This window comes from Lepidochelys kempii, chromosome 6, assembly GCF_965140285.1.
Source record: "Lepidochelys kempii isolate rLepKem1 chromosome 6, rLepKem1.hap1, whole genome shotgun sequence".
Taxonomy (NCBI): Eukaryota; Metazoa; Chordata; order Testudines; family Cheloniidae; genus Lepidochelys; species Lepidochelys kempii.
This window is the reverse complement of record NC_136385.1, coordinates 129,353,613-129,380,814: the sequence shown is the minus strand read 5'-3', so window position 1 is coordinate 129,380,814 and position 27,202 is coordinate 129,353,613.

Below are 27,202 nucleotides of genomic sequence, written 5' to 3'. Positions count from 1 at the left end.
GAGCTGTAGCTCACGAAAGCTCATGCTCAAATAAATTTGTTAGTCTCTAAGGTGCCACAAGTCCTCCTGTTCTTTTTATAAAATCAATTGGTTACTTAGCCAGTTACATATTTAACTCTGGCATAATGATGTCCATTTGCTCAGGAATATTATTTCCGTCTATCCATAGTGGCAAAATCCCTTTTCTCTGCATACCGAGCCCCATCCTACAAGATGCTGAGCACCTTCTGAGTGGTCCAACATGCTCTCAAATCTCACTGAGGTTAATGGGAACTGAAGCTTCTTACCAACTTGCAGGATCATATCACACTTCTACTTTACTATACTAATCTGATGTGCAGTGAGAAAGTATGGCCTTGTGCTTAATAATTATTATTTGTCTGACCATAGCACCTAGGAGCCCAGGACTAGGCACTGTACAAACACAGAACAAAAAGACAGTCCTTGTTCCAGGGGTTTATAGTGTAAGGGTCTGTCTAATGGACCATGACCATGCTGCAAGTCAGAGCGTGAATCTACAGTGCAGCAGCCTGCTTCTCAGTAAAATCCCGTGTGGACACTGGTAGAGCACACCAAGTGTGGTGTGGTTTACTACCCTTTCAAGTTAAGGCACTGGACTTAGATCCGGCTTCAATCCACTGTTCAACCACAGACTTCCTGTGTTACACAGGACAAGAGATGGAACTTCAACGTTCCTGAGTTTCCAACCCTAAAATGGACTCCTTTCTCCTATGCTTGGTTTGTCTTGTCTCTTGAAATTGTAATCTTTTCAGGGTAAATGCTGTCTCTTACTAAGAGTACGCTTAGCACCGTGGGGTCTGATCTTGACTGAGTTTTCTAGGCCCTACTATAATAATAAAAAAACCTTATAACCTTCATATTACTTTCATGTTTTTACTTTCTATTTCCCAGGTATTTTTCTCCTTCTTAAAAATGATGGTGGCATTTTTCAAACTAACCTCAGAGGTCATGAACAATACGACCACACCTGTGGAGTATCCAAACACACTCCTTGCTACTTTGTCAATTTAGTTTTGCTTGTTTCATTTGCACAAAAATGTTCATAATTAGCAACATTTCCATAAATTAGGTGGTATCATGCTAACAAAATGTTATGGCTCTAGCACAAATCAAAGGGTTTATGTCTACAAAGTCTCAATTCATCTTGAAATTTAATTATCAAAATTTATTGTTAACTTTCTATTTGTGATTATTTTTCTCTCTCAGTAGATGCCCTGAGACAAGAAATAATTGCCATAAAATGCAAACATGGCTCCCTAAGGTAACCAGCAACAGGGTTATTTATCGGCTAATAGGGTATCTCACTGTTTGATATCATTCAAATTCCTCATCATTATGGAGATTTAATTTATACCTTTCATTTCTTTTTTGCTTTCCTCAAACCTACTGCAGTTGCTGAGAGTTATCCTTTATCTCAATAATTGTAATTTTGATTTATCCCTTTTTGGACATGCAGCATTGCCTTGAAAATACCTGCCACTTAATGCTATGAAGGACCTAACGCTGTGCAAAGTCTTCCTGCCATTCAAAAGCAATATAAAGTAATTGAGTTTCAATAGCAGTTGTAATAACGTGCAAACACTATAGCTTGCTCCTCAGTGTGTGAGCCAGCAACAGGGATAAATGAGCACAAGTTCTGACACCCCATTCTAAGAGTCTGAAGATTGTTTTTTTCCAGTGGATTGCTAACCTCCCATCCTGTGGAGAAGTTGTCCAATGAAGGGCCCCCTCTCACTGGTGGTATTAAAGATCCTAAGCAAAATTTTCCCAACAGTAGGCTTGTTAGACTCGATATCCTAAGCAAATTCCAGTGTGGATAACTACATTATAACTTAATGTCTCGGCTTTATTTACTGACTGAGGCCACAATCCTGAAAGCCATCACAGAAGTCAGCCCCCATCCCCTGGGGCCAATGAATGAATTATTCTATGTTTGTGCCAGCTGATGACATTTGCACTATTTGTTCCTGGTGAATAAGAATCAGATAAAGCTACAGGATTGGATTTTCACTTTGAAAAGAAAGGGGGACTGTCTCCTAAGGCTTCGGTCTGCTGCTCCTGCAATCACTTGACTTGCATCTGTACAAATGATCCCCCCAGGATGCAGTGGGATGACTCGTGTGAGTAGGCGCTGTTCATTGTGACTAAGGGTGAAGAATCGGAATCTGGGCCCTTCTGATTCAGGTTCTAATGTGTCTCAGTTTGGGATAATCTTAGTTCGTACAATCCAACTCACAGCTCATACTCTGGTTTAAAAGGTACCTGCTGGGAAGGGAATCTCACTGGGGAAATGAAGGGATCTCTGCCTTATAATTTAGCTTTGTCTCAAGCCCTCTCCCAGATGTCCTCGCCCACACTACTATCCCCCCCGGCTGGAATGTCCCTGGGCCTGATGCTGGCTGATATCTCAATACAGTATTGGCGGTTCTATTAGACAAACATCTACAGGTATCACACACTGTGGAGAGCAATGGGCTGGGTGTTGCATTAATATTCTTTTAACATGAGGTATGTGGGAGGTAAGATATGTGGACCTGAGATAGTGGTTTGAAACCTGGGGACTCTGGGAGGATCCCTGGGATTGGTATGAGTCCCCTCCCAGGACTTCCCAGAATGTGTGTTGGAAAGTCAGAGGTGCACCATTAGGAGGTGGAGTGTGGAGATCAGCCGGCTGGAGGTGGTTTGGTCTGGGATTGCAGAAGTTGCTAAAAAAAGGTCTCTTCAGCCCCCAGAGAATGGTCCATCAGGGATGGCAGTGGGACAGGGTGGGGGTAAGACTAGACAGGGAGAACATCAGTCTCCATGGCTTATGAAAAGGAAGCTTGAATTGGGATATGAAATAAGACTTTCCAAGGCTTGTAGAGGCAAGGGGGCACTGCCAGATGATGCCAGTCTGGAGTAGAGCTGTGGTGAATGGGGATTTCTGCAGCAGCCTTCAAAGAACACCTACCCTACCTCTCAGGGTACCCCTGCTCCTGTGGGCAGGGTCACTGTAACAAGGGAGCAGAGGGAGGGCTAGCCCGAGGTAAAATTTCCATGGGAGAAACTTGGTGGCAACAGCAAGTAACCAAGACCGGATTGTAGATGACACACATCTAGGGAAGGGTCTGAGAGTTGCTGTTACCTGTTACCCCTTTCCACTGGTAAAAGCTGCCAGAGTGGTTTATAAAATTATTTCCAGACACGGACCAGAAGGAGCTGCTGACACAAACTGCACATGCCCGTCGTCAGCCATTTTCTAGCTGCTGCACAGATGCTCAGACCATATTGTTCCTGGTTCAGTTTGCCATTCTGATATTGTATCCTAATGAAGCATATAATGTGCCAATTTACAATGTAAGTGTGTTGACATCTTCATAAAGAGAGGTGCGGTGATTTCTGACACACACACAGTTGTGCGATTCTTGCGCCGACTCTCTTCAAAGAGACTAGTTTCTTTTCCAGCAACCAGTTGCGCCTGTGGTGACCCTTCTTCGGCACAAGAGGAAGGACAATGGCTGTGTTACCCACAGGATGAGAACGTATGTACTGTGCTCCAGTCATGCTGAAGGAGAAAGGCCCTCCGCGGTGATTCAGCTGAGCAAAACATATTCTCAGCAGGGCTTGGAGGGGCTGCCCCGTTTATCTCATGTGCTGGACTGTCCTCTCCTAAACCTCTATGGGCCTCATTCTTCTCTCATTTACACCAGCTGTACAGAGTGACTCCTAAGGGTGATTACACTGGGTTTGCTCCAGGGTATGTGGAGGTGAATCACACCTGAAGAGTTGTATCTGGTCCATTCCATTGATGGCACTTCAATGGTCTTTTTTAGCAAATTGTCCCAGTTATTAACAGGTTTCAGAGTAAGAGCCATGTTAGTCTGTATTCGCAAAAAGAAAAGGAGTACTTGTGGCACCTTAGAGACTAACCAATTTATTTGAGCATGAGCTTTCGTGAGCTACAGCTCACTTCATCGGATGCATGCCGTGGAAACTGCAGCAGACTTTATATACACACAGAGAATATGAAACAATACCTCCTCCCACCCCACTGTCCTGCTGGTAATAGCTTATCTAAAGTGATCATCAGGTTGGGCCATTTCCAGCACAAATCCAGGTTTTCTCACCCTCCACCCCCCCACACAAATTCACTCTCCTGCTGGTGATAGCCCATCCAAAGTGACAACTCTTTACACAATGTGCATGATAATCAAGTTGGGCCATTTCCTGCACAAATCCAGGTTCTCTCACCCCCTCACCCCCCTCCCACAAACTGTGAGTTTGTGTGTGTGGTTTTTGGGAGGGGGGTGAGGGGGTGAGAGAACCTGGATTTGTGCAGGAAATGGCCCAACTTGATTATCATGCACATTGTGTAAAGAGTTGTCACTTTGGATGGGCTATCACCAGCAGGAGAGTGAATTTGTGTGGGGGGGTGGAGGGTGAGAAAACCTGGATTTGTGCTGGAAATGGCCCAACCTGATGATCACTTTAGATAAGCTATTACCAGCAGGACAGTGGGGTGGGAGGAGGTATTGTTTCATATTCTCTGTGTGTATATAAAGTCTGCTGCAGTTTCCACGGTATGCATCTGATGAAGTGAGCTGTAGCTCACGAAAGCTCATGCTCAAATAAATTGGTTAGTCTCTAAGGTGCCACAAGTCCTCCTTTTCTTTTTCCAGTTATTAACAGAATTCATTATTTTTACAGTTTTCCTACGAACTAGATTAAGTTTGCCTTTCTTTGCCTGAAAGCCATTCTACTGCTGACAGTGAGAGAAAAATGGTCTATTTGTTCACATCAAGAACTGGAGGTCAGGACTCCTGGGTTCTATTTCCAGCTCTGGCAGAAATGTACCATGACTTGCCCTGAACAAGTCGTTTAGACCTGATGTTCTGAAAACCCACATCTCCCATGGATCTTAGAGGGAGTAGCAGGTGTTCAACACTTCTGATAAACATAACCTTGCTCTGTGACTCAATTAATCCATCTGAAAAAGGAGCCACCCCAACAAGAATCCTGGCTTTTTTATAACTTGTAAAGTTGCGATCTCCTTGCAAAAAAGGTGGCATAAAAGTGCAAAGCTTTGTTCAGAATTCTATTCTTACGTGTTATATAAGCTTCGTTATACATCCTTGTTATGGGTCTTTCATTTACCTGACTATAACTAGCAGACCCTGGCATAGCCATTTACACACAATGGAAAGAGAGACCGCAGCTGAACTTCTCTCTCACACAGGTTAGTAAGTGTTTTCTAATTTTGATTGAATATTCATGTTCCTTGTGGGTGAATACATCAGATTCAGGTGTACAACTCCTCTGAGATGGCAAAGACAATGCAAGGATGATGATTCATTTTAACATGACTGTAAGTATTCTACAGGTCTCTCTCAAACTTGGCTGTTTCCTAATGCAAAAATGATTCATACTTTTGACATTGCTACCAGATAGGGGAAAATAAACAGGTGCTGTGTGAGAATAAACAGCACAAGTCCTCTTCTTTTTTCTTTTAGAGATATTTGTTCCATGCTTTTAACCTAATTGTACCTGTATTTCCACATGGAGAATTCAGAATCAAGTTGGAAGAGTTAGACTCTCTCAGGCCTTACAACGCTGCTTGCAACTCATCCTGTTGTGAACTGAAAATGGCACAAGAGTGAGACTCAAATATTAGATGTTTGTCCGGTTCCTGTGTGTCTGACCACTGTTCACTATTGCTGTCAGAATCTCAATGATACTTGGAAACAGTTTCACAGACTGAGCATTACTTTTCTAGGGTGGTTGGCAAAGCTCTTCTGAAGTCACAGGGATTTCCATACCAGATACCACCTAATTATCTAGTCCAGTATCTTGTTTCCAGCAGTGGCCAATTCCAGTTGCTTCCAGAGGACGGTGAAAGAAAGACTATAATGGACAATTATAGAGTAATCTGGGCATAGAAGATGTTTCTTCCTAACTCCAGGCCATTGATGGTTTGTTGAAGCTTGAGGTCTCAAGAAAGTCCCCAAAGAGCGACCCTGAGCTATTATTTATGTGAAAAGCTAAAATGCATCTCAAGGAGCAGAATGATAAGAAATATTATGTGCATGGGAGATCCTTGGAGCTACCCTGCTCCATTTTACGGTTACCTAATGAATCTGCGCATTGCACAGTTGATTCAATGCCCACTGGAGTCAATGGAAGGATTCCCATTCATTCCAATAGACCTTTGACTGTGCCCTGAGGAAATATTCTGATGTGTATATACCATCTTGTTGTGGATATTTAAACCTAACTTCACCATTATTATTTCAAATTCCATAAGTGTTTATTCATAGGAACTAATCGCTTGCAAAGTTGATCTGACTGTTTGAGGCACAAAAAGTCTTCAATAAAGAAAGCTTTTTTTTAATTTGAAAAATTCAAAACTAGCTCAATGATTTCTTTTAAAATAAAACGTTTTCTTAAGGTCTCAAATGTCCGTGAACCCAGCTAATATAAGCCTGTGCCAGCACTTCCATTAACAACAGTATCGTAAAAAAATTTCTGTTTGAGGAAGCTTTCTTTTCGACACTCAGAAGCCGAGCCCTTTAGTCAGCATTTTGTATAGTCACATCCTGCTCTCCACCTTCAAAGTACATTAATTCTCAGACTATCCCAGTGGTGCAAGTCATTAGAGCCTCGTTTTATCGATGAAGAAAAGGAGGCAGGGAGGTTAAGTGTCCTGGCCAAAGCCACAGATATATAGGGCTGGTCTACACTGAAAAGTTAGGTCAACTCAGCTACATCATTCAGGGGCGTGAAAAGTCCACACCCGACTGACAGGGAAGCTGACCTACCCAGTGTAGGACTGCTAGTTTGATGGAAGAATTCTTCCGTCGACCTAGCTACCACCTCCCGAGGAGACGGCTCAGCTCCAGCAATGAGAGAACCCTGCTCGTCTCTGTAGCGAGTGTCTACAGCGATACAGCAGAGCAGCTAATGCCCTGCATTTTAAGTGTAGACCTAGCCCTAGGTAGCTAACTCTGTCGAGATCTAGAGAGGCGTGTTTTCCATTTGTTAGTTTGAACATCTTCTCAGCCCTGCGTGGCTGGGCCAGGATCATTATGGTTTTAGGGGCAATGACATGCAAGATACGGAAGCCAGACAATTTTAAAAACTGCTGCAAAACACTCCTAAAATCGTTTTCCTCTGACATTTGTCCTATGCACAGAATACAAGATGGGGCCCCGTCAGGACCACCCGTCTCCCCCAGAACCTCCTGGATCCAGCGCTGGGCAGGGTAGACTCCTGCATGCTAATCTGGGGGCATTAAGATAAAAGCTGCCCCCCCCACACACACACAGGCTCTTCACCTCACACCTGCCCTCCTACCCTTTCCCTCTCCTTCCCACCCTCCTTTCCTTTCCATTCCCCCTCCAGACCAAACCCACAAAAAAAGAACAGAAAACGTGTGAAACTAACACGACAATGGCTGACACCACATGTTCACTGTGCGTGTGCGTTCTACCCTTTCCATCAGCCTGCACCCATCCTATCCATGTAGACAACATTGTCGCATTGTCTCCTTCTACTCTCCCACGCCCCATCCCTCTGTATCCGCCAGTCTTCTCTTGTCTGACAGTTTGATTGTAAGCTCTTTGAGGCAGGGAGGGCTAGATTCACAAAGAAAACAGCGTCACTGCAGCTAGCTTTCGGTTCCTAGGATTCACAAAGCCTGGGTTAGAGGCCTAGGTTCCCTGTACAATGAATGGGGAGAGAGAGATGCCTTAGAATGGGATTCACAAAGCGAGGATGCTATAAGGGGAACAGCGGACACTGGCCGATGGGAGAGAGGAGCATGCTAAGCCCTGCCCCTCAGGAGGTTCGCGCCTAAGGCCGGGCTACGGGGAGGCACCTCCCTCTGCTTGGGATTCTCACCTGCAAACCCTCTCTTGAGATTAGGTGCCTATGCGTTTTAGCAAGGGCAGGTGGAGGAGGAGGATGACCTCCCTCATAACTTTTAGCCCAGTGGCTAGGGTACTCACCTTGGAGACAGGAGAACCCCCAGTTCAAGCCCTCCCTCTGACTGAGGGGGAGAAGAGACTGGAAACAGGGATCTGCCACCTCCCGGGTGAGTACCCTAACCACTGGGCTAAAAGATATAAGGGAAGTCCTTCCCCCAGCCTACGCCTATAGGGGCTTGATCCATTGAGTGGACTGCAAGCTCACTTCCTCTGCCCATTCACCTGCAGGATCCGATCTGGGAACACCGATCTTCCCCTAGTTCGTGCACCGCTCGGGGAGTCAGGTGTCCGGATGCCTGTCCCGGGGCTGCATGTGCAGAGGTAAAAACATGGGCCCAAGGGAACTCTTACTGCAAAAATTTAGGCATCGAGTGAATTTAGGCACTTGCAGGGTTTGGTGGCAGTTGAGCAGGGAATTTTGTAAATCCTGATTCTGGGATTTAGGTGCCTACAGTGGCCGTTAGGTGCCAAGTCCTTTTGGGACTCTTGCCTGAATGGTCTTTTTGTGTGTGTCTGTACAGCACCTAACACAGTGGGGTCCTGCTCTGTGCATAGGGCTCCTAGGCTGTATGGGAAGACAAAAAACCAAACCAACCAACCAAACAACCAAACAACTAGCCACACTCATTGGGAAACACCTGCATAGCACACCCTTGGCTTTGCCACTGGCAAGGAACGGCCCCAGAGATTCCAAAGCCAGAAGGGACCCACTGTGATCATCTAGTCTGACCTCCTGTATAGCTAGGGCCCTACCAAATTCACCTTCCATTTTGGTCAATTTCATGGTCATAGGATTTTAAAAATCGTCATTTTCATGATTTCAGCTATTGAAATCTGAAATTGCACGGTTGTGTAATTGTCGGGGTCCTGACCCACAAAGGAGTTGTTGGAGGATCACAAGGTTATTGTGGGGGGGGGTTGCAGTACCGCCATGCTTACTTCTGGGCTGCTGTTGATGGTGGTGCTGCCTTCAGAGCTGGGCAGCTGGAGAGCAGAGGCTGGCTGAGTGACCCGGCAGCCGGCCCCGGGGACCACCCGAGCGGCTGGCTGTGCGGCCACTCCAGCAGCCGTCTCATAAAATATCAGACAGCAATAGGGCGGCCCTGGGGTCAGCCACACTGACCACTGCAGAAGTGACAGAGGTCACGGAAGTCACAGAATCCCTGATTTCCACCAGAGACACGCAGCCTCGCCCATTATTAAATGTTCGTTCCTCATGGAGGTACTTAGAGATGGGGATCAAGTCACCCCTTAAACATCTCTTTCTTAAGCTAAATCGCCTCATGCTCTCGTGTCAATAAATCTTAGAGGAAGGATTGGCTTGCAGTTAAGGCACTGGCCTAGGGCACAGGAGATCTGGATTCATGCCCTACAGCATCCCTGTGTAATGCTGGGGAAGTCACTTGGGCCTTGTCTACACTACGTCAGCTTTTGTCGACAAAACAGTGGAGGTGCGCACCCAGAAATGCTCCTCCCGCTGACGTAAGTCCCCTGCTATGCCGACATAATAAGACCACCTCGAGAGGCATCGGGCTTATGTCAGAGTAGTTAGTGTCCTTAAAGGGCCCTCAAGAGGGGAAAAACAGACGCAGGGTGCTGTAGCATGACCTCGGGCCGTAGGGGGCACTCCAGAGGTGGCTGCCCATGTTACAAGTCCCTTCTTGAGGTGTACTGTTCGCCGCATGAACCTCGTTATGGCAAAATAAAGATTTTCCTTTATAATTTAGTATGCGTATGTGTAACCCAGGCCTGCTTGGTGTGGCGCTCTGTCCCCCCTCTTGTGGCACCAGCCCGGCTACAGATTGAGGGGTCTGCTATCGCCTTGGCGAAGAAGGCTGTGGCTTTTAGCTCAAGCAATAGAGGCGTAGACACTAAGTTTCAGTGGTCCCAGGTTCGATCCTACCCATCACCCACTGGGGTCTGTTGGCGTTACATATGCAGTACTCTGAACTGATGAGGGAAAAATAAAAACTTTCTGATTATCAGGCAATTATGAAGCGATTTCTGCCTTACTATCAAGAGAACCCGGTAGGCCTGTGGTAAACACAAAATGTCAAACAAAGTCAAGCTACTAATAAACTAAAATCAAGCTCCCTCTTTGGTTAATTTTCTCCAGCTGCACCCATCTAAGTGAGATCTACCACAGGAAGATAACCCGTTCGCTGATAATTCACAAAACAATCCATAAACTTCTAATTAGGCCTTTGAGATCCTTGTAATCTCTGGCAAGTAGTTGAGAAGCGTCTCATTAAATATCAGACAGTAATAGGGCATCATCAATCCAGGCCCTGACTAGAAAGTCAGAGAATGCACTATGGAGTGACAAATGCTCTGCAGTGCCGTCTACAGCCCAAGCTCTGCAAAGGGTGGTATGGCTCAACACCTTACCTCCTTTTACTCCCTTGCACCAGGAGACAGAAATGGCCAAGATCTGTCCCTTAGAACACACTGAAACACTGAGAAGCAAATCTCTGGCTGGAATACAGTGAAATAAATAGCAAATCTGATTGTCCCACAGGCTGCACAGTGACAGCCAGCCGTCACCCAGAAACAACACGTGGGTGAAAAAAAAATAGACAATCAATATGAAGGAGGTGGAAATATGAGGAATTAAACTCTGGTCCCATAATCCTGTTGATTTTGGGTCCCTCAAGAAGGACATATTAAAATCTCAGGATCTAGCTTGAAAAGAACTCATCTGGATGAGAGCTTGGGGGAAACACAGACATCAAAACTTTTTGTTCATTTTGCTGAACTGTTTCAGTAGTGGGAAAAAATTCCGAAAACAATCACAATGAAATGATTTGACATGTTCTAAACAAAGTGTTTCAGCTTTTTGGTTCCAAAGGACTTATTAAAGAAAATTTTGAAATTATGAAAAAACCCTAAAGATTTAAAAACGGCTGAAAAATGAAACAAAATGTCCTGTTTGACCGACAGTGAGATTTTTTTTAAACCTCTTACATCATTTTAAAAATCTATTTTTCAGGTTGCCCCAAACTGCTTTTAAAAAAAAAATGAAATTGCCTCCAAATCAAAAAAATACATTAGCCGCCCAGCTCTAAGAGAGGTGCTCCTATGATAGCTTGGAATGATCCAATTGTCCCATCTCAGTTTAATCACCCACAAAAATCTTTCCTGAAGAGCTAAGGTTGCAAGTGTTGCTTAATGAGTCCAGCCAACAGCCCGACAAAAATGTATGCTTTCTTGACAAAATAACCAACCGGCTCCTGCCGTGCTTGCTTTGCAAACACATGTACTCTAGCTCAGGTTATTTCTCGAACCCTCTCTAGTTATTCCTGCATGAGCAGCATTTGTCAGTCTTGGGTAACCCTGCATAACAAGGATACAGGTTGGAAGGAGAACATCAAGGTATAAAGAGTAGATTTTTGGTTCTCTTTTGCACAGACCATGGCATGGAATTAATTACTTCTGTCTAGTTAATAATGGATTGCTTGAACCTGATGGTGGCATTTATGCTGCCTCTCCAGGCCTTTTGTGATATTGCGAGCCAGATCAGCAGCTATTGCAAACCAGTGTAGCTCCATTCAAGTCCATCAAAAATCTGATCCTGTACCTGTAGCTGGCCTGCACGATGACATGCTAGTCCCAGGTTCGTAATGAGGTTAGAGAAGAGAGAAATGGAAGGGGAATGTTCTCCCTGGAGTGAAGGTACGCAAGGACATTTCTTGATTCGGTTCCTCTCTGCCATAGTTGCACTGTATAATCTTACCACAGCTAAAGGTTGATAGCTCCATAAAAATAGATTTTTTTTCCCTGTGCCAATGGGCTGTAAACGATACTCTTCTAATTACAGGGATTCTAATGCACTGTCACCTAACATACTGATGCAAGCTCCAAAATAAATTAATTGCATACTCCCTGACCTACAGTCTGTGCTCTGACCACCCCAAGGGCAGTGCTCCCCTGTATTTTGAAGATGTAGTTGTCATCTGATAAGGATGATGCTGTTTCTCCCACTAATTGTCCCTTGTAATGAACTTTCATCAGATTTAATTTCTTTAATGCATTTCTCTGATCCTGCTGATTTGGACAGTGACACTTGGCATCATGTCAGCATTTATTAGAAGGCCACCTCTGCGTAGCTATTGCTTTAAAAAGAAATCAAACACACGTTACAACAATGTACGAATGTAAAGAAACCAGTTTATAAATTATAAAAATTATAATTATAAAAAATTATATATATAAACAGTAGCACATAGGAAACTGTACAAGCTGGATTTCAGTACAAACTCAACACTCCCCTCCCATCACAGGAAAGCATGGAATATTGTAAGTATTTTACACTGTGCCATTCCTTGTTTGTTGCTTGTGCATGCTAATACAAATTTCAGTCAGAGTTTGATAGAGGCAAGGAGAATTCTAGCTGGAAATGAGCTGTAGATCTCCGTACATGGCATCTCTCGTCACTGGGTAAATAACCATTGCGAGTTCTCTTTGGGAGGGCCTTTCTGACTTCAGATGTAACTACATGAGCTCTGAAACTCCAAGTTCACGTCTGAGGATAGGTATGTAGATGAGTAGGGAAGCTAATGTTACAAACTGCTTTACAGAATGCCATGCAGAGAACAGAGTTAAGCCTGAAACCAATTTGCACTAGAGCTGGGTGAATTTTTTCTGCACAAAACTTTTTTTGGTTCAAAATGCAAATTTGGTGACATAGACATGCTCTGTGAATTTGTGCCAACTTTGCTGATTTGGTACAGTCAAAGAAAAGCTACAAAACTCTTTAAAATGTTCTGGTTTGACATTTTTTAAATCAAATGTCTCAGTTTTTCATTTGAAATATTTTTTAGTTCAAAATTCCCTTTAATTTTTTTTTAATGTTTAAAAAGGCTCAAAAATCAAACCCAGGTTTCATTCCACCTGAAACCATTTTTTTTCAATTCTCTGAAAATTATAAAAATACCCATTTTCACTTCAGCCCAAAACACACACATCTCTCTATATACACACACATATATATATTTAGAATTGCCAGCCACCCAAAAAACCCATGATGCACCCAGTTCTGATGACTAGTTGAGAAGATGGATAAGCAAGACGCACTGGGCTTTTGTTCAGTGCGCCAGAGTGGAGAAACAACTGTGTATGTTTGACTACAATCTGCCAGCGCTGCAATGTTATTCAACAACATATTGTGGGTGAAATCGCTCTGCTGGCTGCATTCCGCTGAAGTCAATGGATATATGCCACTGGAGCAGTGACAAGAGGACTGTTTTGTGCCCAAGGAATTCTGAGCAGAAATGAGATAGCTGCCACCTTGGATCTTGTTCTTTCTAGGCAAGGAGAAAGTCCCTTGGGCTGCTGGCTGCTGCTATGACCCCTTCGCCCTCTCTGTTCGTTCCCTAATGCTGCTGCAACGGGCATTCCCACAGGCTATGGCTACACTTACAACCGTGTGTAGCCTACAGGGACGACATGCGCAGCTACACACCACAGTGAAAGGCTCCAGCAGGGGGAGGTAGTGGGGAAAGGCTCCAGAGGAGGGGGGGCAGGAGGACACTGCATTGCTAAAGTAGCTGTGTAGACGTGGGGACCGCTGCTCGGGTGTGCAGAGCACCGTGTAGACCAGGGGTCGGCAACCTTTCAGACGCGGTGTGCCGAGTCGTCACTGATTCACTCTAATTCAAGGTTTCGCGTGCCAGGGATACATTTGAACGTTTTGAGAAGGTCTCTCTCTATAAGTCTGTATGATGTAACTAAACGATGGTTGTATGTAAAGTCAACAAGGTTTTTTAAATGTTTAAGAAGCTTCATTTAAAATTAAATTAAAATGCGGATCTTATCAGTTTAGTGCCGTGGTTCTTAAGCTGGGGTGCACGCACCCCCTGGGGGGTGCAAGATGCCCTTTCTGGGGGTGCGAGACAGGCCAGATTTTTTTTAGAAGGTAAATCATCGAAAACACAAATTAAGCACAGGCACATAAGTACACTACTTTGTTTCATCAAACCTGTGTGTTTATTAACGTCATACATGTTTTAACGATTACTGTAATATACAAAGGTTTTAAGTTTTCAAGCTAATTGTAGTGTAATTTTTGATAAGGGGTGAGAGAACATATTTTGAGAACTCCAGACCGTCAGTGGGACCAGGTGTCGTGTATTAAATGGCTCCCCATAGGAATGTACTACTTACGGCTGCCCGTCCTGATGCTGTGAGTGGCACGGTAAGGGGACGGGGAATGGGGGGAGGGGGCTGGATAGGTGTGGGAGTCCCAGGGGGCCTGTCAGGGGTCGGGTGTGGATAGGGTCGGGGCAGTCAAGAAGGGCTTGGATGGGGGGAAACCCGGGGGGGCGGATGGGGTGGGGAGTCCCGGGGGGGGGCGGTCAGGAGAAAAGGAGCAGGGGGGTTGGATGGGTGGAGGGTTCTGAGGGGGGCAGTCACGGGGTAGGGGGTCCCGGGAGGTGGTAGTCAGGGGACAAGGAGTGGGAGGGGGGTTGGATGGGTCAGGGGTTATGAGGGGGGCAGTCAGGGGGCGGGAAGTGGGCCGGCTGTTTGGGGAGGCAGAGCCTTCCCTACCCCGGTGTAGTGTATTCAATTTCTCTCCGTAGGAATGTGCTACTTACGATGTACTACTTAGGGCTGCCAGTCCTGGCGCTCCGCAAATAACGCATTCCTATGGGGAGACATTGAATGCACTACACCCGTGGCCAGAACCCCAGGCCAGCGGCGGGCTAAGCGAGACCAGCGGCGGGCTGGCTGCCAGTCTGGGGTTCTGTCCCACCGGCTCCTGCCAGCCCGCCGGGGTCCCAGCCGCCGGCCCCGCTCAGACCGCGGCCGGCCCGGGGTTCTGTTCACCCAGGCCAGCAGCAGGCTGAGCGGGGCGGCAGCCGGGACCCCAGCTGGCAGCAGTGTGCCAGTAAAAATCGGCTCGCGTGCCGCAGGTTGCCGACCCCTGGTGTAGAATATGTCCCCTGGGGGTTCAGGTGTGCAGAGCGCTCTCCTCCACCCCCTAAGCCGTGCCCCACTGACTGCTCTGCTATATGTACCCATGCTAACTGGGCACGCGGTGTCTGTACCGTACACACACGCAGACCCACCCAGACTTGCTGTAGCTCATCTCACCACCAGTTCATACATCCAAAGGTGACCTGCTTTACTCATGCAGCTCTCCAGTTAGCAAATGAGAATGGCAGTACATCTATGAAGAGATTTAGGACAGGCTGGTAGGAACCAGGGATTAGCACTGATCGGCAGCAAACGCCCAGAGCAGCAGGATCAAAAGAGAAAGGAGAGTGGGGAAGAGAAAGAGGATGCACAAAACGGCATCTCCAGCAGCAGCTCTTTGGGGCAGGGATTGCCTTTTTTCTTCCGTGTTTGTACAGCGCCTAGCACAACAGTCCATAACTGGGGATCCTGGACACTGCAGCAATATAAATAATACTCAGACGATTGCTCACATTACGCATGGCCACCCAATGCATTCCTGAGAATTTTGACTGGTCAGCACTCGACTGACGATCTGTGAAAAGCACAAACTACTCAAGCAGGAGCACCAGCAAAGGTGTAGTGCTCATAACTTTGTCCCCAAGCAGGATCCCTTCCATTAGTGTAGATGCAGTCCTATTTGCGGGCACTGGGTCAGGTGGGTCTAGACCCACCCAAACTAGAGGCCCGCCCCCTCCACCAAGTGGGAGGAGCCATTGGGCCCAGGCCATGAATACCAGGGACAATAAATGAAAAAACAAGAATGGGAATGAAGGTTAAAGGTTAACAATTAGGAATCCAGAGGGCGACACTGAGCAGAGAACCCCAGATAATGTCCATTGCTCCTCAAAGGTCTCTAAGGAGTCAGAGGACACCGCCCAGAGGAACACTGTCTGGATGGGTACTGGAAATAGGCCCCACTATCAGAGCACCCCCACATCCAGCTTCCTCCTCCTGGTATGACGGATGACCATCTTGGCCAGTGCCAGGAGGAGGTTGATGCGGGGCCCCGGCTGGGGTGTGCGTGAATTTGGAGGTGCATCAAGTGAAGCCAGAACCTCAGTAGGAGTCTGAATAGGGGCTGCAACCTGAGGCACCCTACACAGATGTGTGACAGGGTCTCCCTCTGGCTGCAGAATGAACAGGTGTCAGGGGAGCCTGTGAGCCATGCCAGGCACACTCCCATGCTTACTGCGCCATTGTCAAGCAGCGTTGCCAACTCTCATGATTTGATTGTGCATCTCATGACATTTGGTGCTTTTCTTGAAGCCCCAGTTCCAGGAATCATTTCATGGTGGGACAGTCCCAGCTTGTCTTCTGGAAATGTACCATCCTAGTCCTCACGGCTGCTGAGAAACCCTTGGAAATGTGACCTAAGGGCACCCTGAGGCTTCAAAGACCAAAAGGAAATGATGGAGACATGATTATTGGTTTTAAATCTCATGATGTTGGGGGCCTGACTCGTGACTTTTGAACTCGGGTGTTGGCAAGGGGGTAAGTGTGCGGCCAAAGCCCTGCTGAATCTGACCTGTGCACGCTGCATGGCTTGAGACTGAAGGACACCTCCGCGGGGCGACCGCCGTGGGCTTTGGGGCCAGCCCTTAGAGAACGAAAAGATTACATGATCTGGGTCATGGAGGCAAAGGTCTGTGACGGGGGGTTGGTACCTGCTGATTTCAATCTTTACTAGTACACATGCAAGGTACGGTGTCTGATTATTCTTCTGACAATTCATGCACCACCGCCGCCACCGAGCGGGATGTGTATGGAAATACCATAAGCAATGCACTGGCCCAGGCACAAAGGGCAGCGTTAACCCCTGTAGCGCTCAGTGAGAGAGCAGCCCCGGAGTATCCATGGTCAGACACTCCAAGCCCTGTTCTAATTCAAGGCCAACACTTCAAAGGAGACATACTGGGTACAAAGGGCACCACTAGAGGTGCACTATGGCCCATATATTCGCCCATTTGAGCCTAACCCAATCTATGCTTACCCACATGACCCATTGAAGTGAATGAGTCTATTAACCTAGGCAGTGATAATCACAGCCATAAGGCTTTGCAGGATCAGCTGGGCATTACTTAAGTGCAGAATTTCCTGGTTAATTTTTAGTTCACAGAACCATAGAAGATCAGGGTTGGAAGGGACCTCAGGAGGTCATCTAGTGCAACCCCCTGCTCAAAGCAGGACCAACCCCAACTAAATCATCCCAGCCAGGGCTTTGTCAAGCATTCCATCCTAATATAAAGGAGAATAGGTCCTCTCCATTACAGCCAAAGCAAAGTATTTCTTATTAAATATTGTTAGCAATTATGGATGTTGGATTTATTCTGAGAGGTTTTTCAGCTCCCTAAGTAGGATGTATTGGGGATCCTTTTTATTTTTATTTTTAGGTATTCTTTATGGTGTGTATGATTTCTGCCACGGGATGACTTGGTCTATGTAAATTTTGGGGATTTAGGAATGTTAATTTTTACATTCACTGGAGTACAACAACAGAGAATTTGGCCAAAGGTTTGATTTAGACCTTCATTGGGTGAGGACAGAAAAGCAAAAGAAATTTGAAAAGATAGAAAGGTGTTTTTCCAGCAGAAGGGTATTAACCACTGCGAGTCTCTTCAGAACAGGCCATTTTCTTGCTGTAATCCATTACTCAGCCTGCATGCTGAGACATGTCACATTATATTAAAAACAACAAACCCTGCACTCTTCTTTCAGATCAGACATCAATAACAACAACCGTAACAATCAGCACGCCGGGTATCTGTGAGAAATTGGTAATTTAATACCTCCACGAGTTCTCTTTCCATTACACAGACACTGGAAAAAAATAAAACAAAAGACATCTCCAAGAGCACAGGCGGCTGAAGTTTTCCCACAAAGAATGTGAACGATCCACATGAAAGAGGATTGGCAAAGAGAATAAAGACTTGATTCCGATCTCTCTTTCCCTATGGCAACACCTATGTAAGTCAGTAATGAGGAAACTATTAGAGTTCTATAGATGTTCCTCTAAAACCTTTCTGAATTTGATGGAGAACAAGATCCCCGTTGAACCACCCTATAGAATTCTGTGGCATTCCCACACCCATACAGTCGACACGGGTGTAGATCAGGAGTAACTCCACTGAAATCAGTAGAAGTATATTGGGGTAAATGAAGAAGGAATCAGGTCCACTGAGCATTTTGCTCTACATTATCCATTTGAATTAGGCCATTTGCTGTGACAGAAAGCTGATCCCACACAATGGCTGTACAATGGCCCAGTTGCCAGTGCTCCAGTGTCCACATCACAAAAATCCACCATTACCAAAAGCCATCTCAGTGGGGAGGACAAGGACTGAACCACCTACATGCTATTCCTCCTTCAGCTCAAGCTTTGGGCACATTTGTAGAGCAATGTGGGCAAGCTGGCATTGTCATCCCATGTGACCAGCGTGTCCATGGATAGAAGACTTTCATTGCCCAGATTTTGCGGTCAAGCCTATAGCCACGGGAAGCCCCTCAGCTCCTGGGGGTCTCCAAAATGGGATGAAATGGCAGTGAAACGTTTACCTCCAGTGCTGCAGTTCCCCCAGTGTGAGGCACAAGTTGCTTTAAACCGGCAGAGCTTAATAGTCTCATGGGTTCTGAACATATTCCCTGCTGCCCCTCATCCTGTAGATCCTAAATCTCCCCTTTCTGAGGGGCAGGAGACCAGCCAGTGAATCTTGGGCCCTACACCACTTGTTTAGAAAAATCTGAATAGATGCTTTGTGGTGCCTCAATATGCAACAATGCTGGTTTTTAACAGGCAGCTTTGCAAAGCTTTCCATAAAATGGGTTATAGCTCCCCCCCCCCATCACCCTTCATGCAACTTTCACCCCGCCTCACGCGCTGGATGAGGCAATCACCAGATGCACTGGGGGGGACCAGACAGGAGCTGCAGATACTGCTCTGTGGAGCAATCCAATGGCTGGAGTCGGCTCCACAGGGCCTATGACAGCCCCCTGCAGAGCACAGGGTGGCAGGTTCCATGCAGCATCAGATCATCCAGTCCTGCTTTTCTCCCTCCCACCCACACACCACCCCGAGCCCTCCTGACCAGCGTAATGCAATGCAGGGAGCTCCTGGGGACCACAGACCCTGTAAGGCCTGCCCTGCATGGCCCCAGCCCTGCCAAACATAGGTGCCGACTTCTTCTGGCACCGGTGCGTGCCCAGCCCAGCCCCAACTCCACCCCTGCCCCGCCCGCACCCATTCCAACCCCTTCCCCAAAGTCCCCGCCCCAACTCCGCCCCCTTCCTGCCCCATTCGACTCCTTCCCCAAATCCCCGCCCCGGCCCCGCCTCTTCCCCGCCTCCTCCCCTGAGCGCGCCACGGTCCCGCTCCTCTCTCCTCCCTCCCGGAGCTTGCTACAGCTGTTCGGTGGCCGCAAACGCTGGGCGGGAGGGAGGAGCGGAGACGCAGCGCACTGGGAGGAGGCGGTGAGAGCTTGGCTGCCGGTGGGTGCCCCACACAGGTTCCAATGCCGAACTGCCCTCTACACCTGTGGAAGTCTGAATTCACCCCTAAGGAGCCACTCCAGGTGCACATCAAGGTAAGCCGGCAGACATCAGCACACCAAAACCCACTCAGCTGTGCACGCTCCTCCATAAATAAAAGGGAGCTGTGGACAGGGCTGGCTGTTGCACCTCCCTTCATTTGGCTAATGTCCCACTCAGCCCTTTTTGGTCACTAATCCAGGCTGCGCTTGTTTAATAGCCCTAACCCCAGCCAGAGGGTTAATTTGTTTAATGATATATTTAGGGCTTCAGGGGCCTCTATAATGAATTTCATTACACAGAAAAAATATTCAAAGCGGTATTTTTTATGATTAATTAACTCTGCATAAAAATGGTAATTATAATTATGCTCCTAATTCCACTCTTCTGTCATTATCATAATAATTGATCAAAATATTGTACCCCACAAGCATTCAGAAAACTTCAGAGCAGGGGAGGGAGTAGAGACACATTCCTAAATCAAAACCTACAGCTTTCCTGGTCAGTACTCAAGCACTGCACCCATACCCCAGAGCTTTCAACTCATCCTGCTCTAAATCAGCCAGGACATCTTTCCCAAAAATCTGTTCTTTGTAAAAAGAAAAAAGATGACAGACCGTTTGTAAAGAAAAAGCTTATTGCTGATCAAATAGAGTCTTAGAACAGCTGGGACATTTGCTTTGAAACTGGCCAGCTGCCATACTCTTCAGCGTTCTGTGCCTGGCTTCTGATCCCAGGAAATGAAGGCTTCATCAAAAGCATCTCTCCCCCGTTTTGGAAGATATTAAAGGCTAGACTAGTGAGCTCAAATAGACTAGAGAGGCCTCCAGATAACTCTCATCCTACCTTTGCACTTCCAGAGCATGTCCTCAGCGGGATCAGAAAGTGTTTGGGAAAAGGTGGCGGAGCACCATTGTCCTGATATGCTCAGGCACAGAGGTGTTAAGAGTAACTTGGCTAAGGTCAGACAGCGAGTCACTGGCAGAGTCAGAACGTTCAGCTCTAACCACCGTAATAAATAAGAGTTTTGTAAAGCTCTGCTCTCTCTCTGAAGCTCCCCTAGCCCTCCGCCTATTCTCCAGTGCTTCTTGACCAGCTAACTAACTAAAGGCCTCGGGTTCTTCCTCAGATCAGCTGGTTTCTTCACACACCCCTGCTCACGTTTTGCTTTGACACGCATAAGGCTTTCCTCTCTGATGCTCTCTTACTTTTCTCAGGACCACAGTGGAGATGGGTCAGCCTAAACTCTACCAAAGCTTTAGTTAGAGGAATATGGGTGAGACTTATTCCTGATACAGAAATTTGGATAATCTGGGGTGGCCAAGAGGCCACTGTAGAATCCCACAGACAGCTAGCCAGCTCAGGTATTACACAAGAAAATAGGTATTTGATGGTTTATTTTGCCACACCCTATCTTGTGTATATTAGACACATATGTGTATGATTGGATTTAGCTATACAGGCCCTGAGCTGGCTGAATAGTTAGGTACATGCATAACTTTGAAGCACGTGCATTGAAGCCAATGTCATCATTCCTGTACTTAAAGTCATACGTATCTTGCTGAATCAGGGCCAGATTGAAGTACGTGGGGTACTAGGCCTGAACAACATCTGAAAGACCGCGTGTGCCAAAGAATGGCAGAGAATTAATCAGGAGAGGCCTAGGACAACGGAAGGAGGAGGTGGCAAGGTCTAAGAGATCAGAATGTCAGGATGTTGATGCCCTTTGAGTCTGAGAGCCCCTGGAGGGCAGAGACACAGCATACCAGACAGTGCTCCCGCTCTGCGTGTGAATTTGCCTTAGTGAGATTTGCCGGGCTTTCCCCCCATGCATTTGATTCTGGGGAGCTGCAGGGATCTTCCCTCCACGTTTTCATCTAGGGGTAGCAAGATGGGGGAGAGAAAAAATACAGTGTGATGGGGCAGGTTTTCTTCCTCTTCCTTCTCACTCTCTTCTTTTCTGGTGTTTGTCTCTCTTGTCCTTGGGTTTTGTACCTTCCCCCACTCCCACAGACTCCTCATCACACCCGCTAGTCTCGCTCTTCCTCCCACGTCTGTCTCGGTCTCTGTGCTCCCTTAGTGGGGACTCCTTCAGGATCACCCCAGCACCACCGTTAGATTCTGGAACCTCGATATTATTGGACAGCGAGCCACCCTCTGTCTAACATCACTGTTAACTAGATGCCAGAGCGCTTGCAGTCCCCATCTGCCCTACCCCAAATGCCCTGCCACACTTATTTCCTGTGCCAGAGGAGGAAAAAGCCTGAAGTCCCTCCCTTTGTATTTCTCAGCTAACTTCCCTCCGGCCTTATTTTACTGACGCTGGATCTTTTAATCTCTTGTCAGACAAATGCAATTGATACCTGCCCCCCAACCACCACCAAAGTGCAGCATTCCCTTAACGAACAGCTTCTATCATCTTCTACACCCGGCTGAATCTTTGGGTGGGTAAATGTACCCTGAAGGGCCTCCAGCTGCTGGATTCTCCGCTTGGAGTTCATTATTTAAATTGATAGCACTAGGCACAACATAGAAAAATATTTTTTCATCTCCCTAATCAATTACGCTGTCGCCCTCTCTTTTCCAACCAGGTTTTCGTTAAACCAATGGTCAGTGATGCATTTGTGCCACTCCTGCCGCGTAAAGTACGGCCGCCCGACTTCGCAACTGAAGAGGTCTCGTTTCCAGCATGAAAATGATTGATGAGCCCTCTTTATAGATCCCCGCTCTGCATGGGTGAGGCCGAACTTATGTTTACCTTCCGCTCAGCTTTGGCAGGGAGATAGTAGCCCTGCCTCTGGGATATCGCGCCTCAGGCCCTGCCCACGCTCAGCGTGGTGGAGTCCGGACTGCATTCACCGGAACAGCTTTTCAAGCGTGAGCCCAAAGGCTCCGGGTAGCAGGTGACAAGAAGAGCATGTTTCGCAGCCCCAGGCCATGATGTCTCAAGGCTTCCCTAACCGCTGAGTAGTTCTGGGCTGGTCGCCTCTCTGCGTACCTCTGAGTTCCCCTCACCCCGGGAACTTCGGCCAACGTCTCAAACGGGGCTGCCTAGCGTTAGCCCTTCCCAGCCCCTCATTTGTATTTGGGCTCCTAACTTCAAGCGGCTTGGTTGTCAGAATCGCTGAGGCACTCTTCTCCCCCCGACCCCAGCCAGTGAGTGCTTAGCTGCACTATTGAAAACGAAGTCGCTGACACTTAGGTGCCTAATTACAGATTTAGGAGCATCACTTTGGCTTGAAAATCTTGGTCTTAGACAGGAATACTTTCCAGCAAGCAGAGCACCCCTTCTCTTGCAGAGACAAGGGCAAAAGCCCTGACCTCACCCCACCAAGCAAGCCAAAGCTCCGTGTCCCCCCTCCTTACCATACCCCGGCCTCTGCCCCACAGGGGTGCTGGTGGGGGGGGACTGAGGTCCCTTGGTGTTGCCCATCACTGTTGGCAGGCATGACACATCCTGCTCGGTCCTGGGCCTGCCACAGCATGAGCTCAGCCAGCAGGGCCCGGTTCTCCCACAGCAGGTGGGGGAGCGCTCCCTCCAGCTGGGGAGAGCGGGGGGCAGAGAAAGGAAACAGAACCTGTTACCCCAGTCAGAGCAGGGGTGCAACCCCAGAGAGCCCCAGCCTGGCCCTAAGGGGTGAGGGTTGCCAACTTTCTAATCGCAGAAAACCGAACACCCTAGCCCCACCCCTTCCCCAAGGCCCCACCCCCCACTCACTCCATTCCCCCTCCCTCGCTGGCTCGCTCTCCCCCATCCTCACTCACTTTCACTGGGCTGGGGCGGGAATTGGGGTGTAGGAGGGGGTGAGGGCTCCGGCTGGGGGTGAGGGCTCTGGGGTACAGGAGGGGGTTCCAGACTGGGGGGGTGGGGTTGAGGGATTCGGAACGTGGGAGGAGGCTGCGGGTTGAGGCAGGGGGTTGGGGTATGGGAGGGGGTGCGGGCTCTGAGCCGGGGCCGGGGATTGGGGCTGGGGCACGGGCTTACATCTGGGGGCTCCCGGTCAGGGCACTGCAGGGCTAAGGCAGGCTGCCTGCCCTGGCACCGTGCTGTGCCCTGGAAGTAGCCGGCAGGTCCGGCTCCTAGATGAGGGGGCCAGGAGGCTCAGCGTGTTGCTCTTTCCTGCAGGCACCACCACCCCGCCCAGCTCCTGTTGGCCGGTTCCCAGCCAATGGGAGTGTGGAGCCGGTGCTCAGAGCCGGGGCAATGTGTGGAGCCCCGTGGTCCCCCCGCCGAGGAGCCGGACCTGCTGGTTGCTTCCAGGGCACAGCGCAGTGCCAGGACAGGTAGGGCCTAGCCTGCCTTAGCCCCGGAGCACTGTCAACTGGACTTTTAACAGCCCGGTCAGCGGTGTGACCAGAGCCACCAGGATCCCTTTTCGACTGGGCATTCCAGTAAAAAACCAGATGCCTGGCAACCCTAGGTGAGGGGAGTGTCACCGAGACCAGTTTGGTCCAAGGTGGAGGGCGCTGATGACAGATGGCTCATGGGGAGGTGGGGTGTGCTGTGGTGTATGAAGAGTTAAGGGTGTCTCTGAAGGGGTGGAGCAGCGACATTGTGTGTGAGGGGAATGGGGCAGGGGAGCCCGCACTCGCCGAAACGGCTGAGCTAGCCCAGCTGCCGGGGACAGGCTGAAGATGTTCCCATTGGCAACTTTGTGCTCCACCCTGGTAAGGGGCGGCTGGCTGGGGAGGGCACCATGTGCAGCCTGCAACGAAGGGGAGGGAGGGTGGCTCATAGCACAGACAGCAGAGTGGAAAGGGGACAGGTCATTGCCTCCTAGCCCTTCCCTCCCACCACCCCCCACACACACACACAAAACAGCACACCCACACCCCATTGGCAGCAACTCAGACGGAGGGGATAGCTCAGTGCAAGAGGTGGGGGGGGTTCTCTATACTCCTCACTGCAAAACAGAAACACCCTCCCCTGCCTGCTACCTGCAAGCCAGAAGCTGAGGAAGGGAGGAGGAAAACTTCCAGTTGTGTGTCTGCTGCTCTCTTGACCCCAGGTTCTCCATCCTAAAAATCCCTTTCTTCCAGACCCTCCCCACACACTCCCCACTACACATGCTCTCCACACAGGCTCTGTCAGGCAGGGCTGAGTGCCCTGGAGCTGCACTGAAGGGCCAAGCTCGGCCGGGGAGTGAAAAGATGCAGTTGGGGGGGGCAACACTCCTACATGCACCCCCCAATCTCCCACCCCTGCACATACAGTACTGATGATTCTGTTAGATGGACCCCACATTATAGACATTCTTAGCTGAAATTATAGCTAACTGTGCGTGGACCTGCATGGGAGAGCAAGGTCAGAAGGAGAGTATAAGCAGGTTGTGTGGGGCTAGTTCTAGGATAGGGCCATCAGCAGGCCTTCTCTGGTAGCACCATGATCAGTGTTGGCTTCCCCCCAGAGAGAGGAGGAAAGAGGAGTTTGGGAGACAGTGGAGCTAGTGGGGTACAAGAGAGAACACGCTGGCTTATTGTGTGTGATTGTGACTCCTCTCCAATGGCCAGATAAAACAGAGGATAAGAGCCTGCTACTGCTACCAGCTAATGGAGATTCTCCTTTAGCTCAAGGGGGGGAACTCTGTAGCTTAGTGTTGGAGGTCCTGTCCTGTTGATGAGCCATGAGGAGGGTTGAGACAGTCAAAATTCCTCCTCTCATCCGCACTTATAACAATGATGTGGAGCTGGACGCCTGTTAGTCCATTTCTCTTTAGGTGGTTGGGCCCCATGTTCCCCAGGGAGCGACATGAAGCAAACACCTGAGGTTTGCTGCATAAAATGAGGTACAAATTACACATTTGGAGGAGCTGGAATGTTTGTCAATTGGATTGTAAGTGAATAAAGCTTGTCAGATGGATCACTTGGTAAAGGGGATAGACACTGTAGCTGTGTTTTCTGAGTGCATCTGGCTATCATCATCCTACAGGAGCTGTCAGGTTTCGAGAAACACACTGCAAAAATTATTACGGCTGCCATTCAGTTACAGTCTGCAATTTGCTAATATTTCACAGGGCAAAGGCCCCTGCCCTGCACATTTATTGCAAATCTTGAAGAATGAGTCTGAAACACAGGGTGCATTGTACTGCCCTTCCCAAGCACACAGCCAGTGCTATTTAATCTGGGTGAGATGCAATGCGGTGACTTACAAGGGTGGAATGGTTTTGCTTAAGTGAAAAGTACTAAGCTCATTCTCTGTGGTACAGATGTGCAGCTCAACAGGAATGCAGCTCATGAAACAAGCAGAGAAAATGCCCCATCATGGTTTTGCAGATGCTGGTCCCTCCTAAATCCCCAGTCCCATAAGCAATTACATACATGTAACTTTATACACGTGACTTGTCCCCTTCAACTATGATTGGGTCACATCCAGGTTTCATTTCAGCTACATCAACATTGAAGATGGTTCAGATCAAAGGCTCTGATGCGATAATAGACACTTCTGTGTTAAAAGGCTTCTCCCTCTATTTCATGCTGCCACAGAGTCTCAGCTTGCCACACGGCCCAGCACGAATGAGACACAGAAGGTCGGTGGACTGGCTGCCGGTTGGCTCCAGCACACCCAGTCTACGCAGTAATAGAGACCTTTTGTCCTCTTCTGATGCGCATGGCATTTGAACGAGTGATCTAATTGTAACCCTTCTGCCCGTCAGAGTTCAATATCTAGGGGATCCATTCCAATAACACAATGCAAACCGGCTCGAGCCCCCACCCAGTGACCTGGGACAAATATATACCACCCCCGCTGGGCGACTCCAGGAGGCAATACTTCCCCTCTCGCAAGCACATAGTCTGAGTGTAGCAAAAAGCCTTTTAATAACAGAGAGAAACAATGTGGCATTATGTTGGGGAAACACCACCAACAGGATTCATAACACAACCCATGAGCAAAAAACCCACCCCAAGCAAATTGGGGCATGCCCTTTTCCCTTTGGTTCTTGAGTCCAGCAACCCCAAATCACCCAAAGTCCCAAAAGTCCAATGCCCCAAAAGTCTCTGTCCCTGGTCAGGGTAGCCCCAGAGTTCGAAAGTTTATCTGAGGAGCTTTACCTCCCAACCTGGGTGGAGATGGGATGGGGGTAAGAGGCACCTTACGTGATCTGAAGCTGACTGCCCCATAGCGGCGCTCCGCACCGCCAGCCGCCCCACAAACTCCTTCGCTCAGCTGCGCTCCGCTCCGCCAGCCGCCCCACAAGCTCCTTCGTTCAACTCCACAGCCCACAAGCAGCTCCTGCCATCCACAAACTGCTCCACGTTGAACTGCTTCACCAGCCGGTCCGCAAGGCACTCCAGCCATCCCGCAAACCGCTCCACAATAGATCTTCAGGCTCCCCCACTACTTAACACAACGCTCAGTGATTTCAGCTTATAGTAGGGGAGCCCCAGTGCTGGTGCACTGTCAGCCCAAAGTGAGCTCAGCAGCCTATAACTAGACTTCTAATGAAATCAAAATTAGCTCTGATATTCCACAGTGGAGAGAGGAGGAAGTGCAATTAGCATGTAAGGCCCTCACCAAGGGGCCCATACCACCAAGTATTAATACTTGTCCCCAGCCTCTCTCTATTCACACAGTTTTGGAACCCATGACCCTTGCCTAGCAAGTGCTACTTAGTTGATGGTGAATCCCTCCATCATAACAAAAGGCCACGTACAGTTCCAAGCACAGTTCCCATAATCAGGGTAATAACAATTTATTCTTCCTGCCCCAATAACAGAGACATTGGGGATCCCACAGCAGCCAA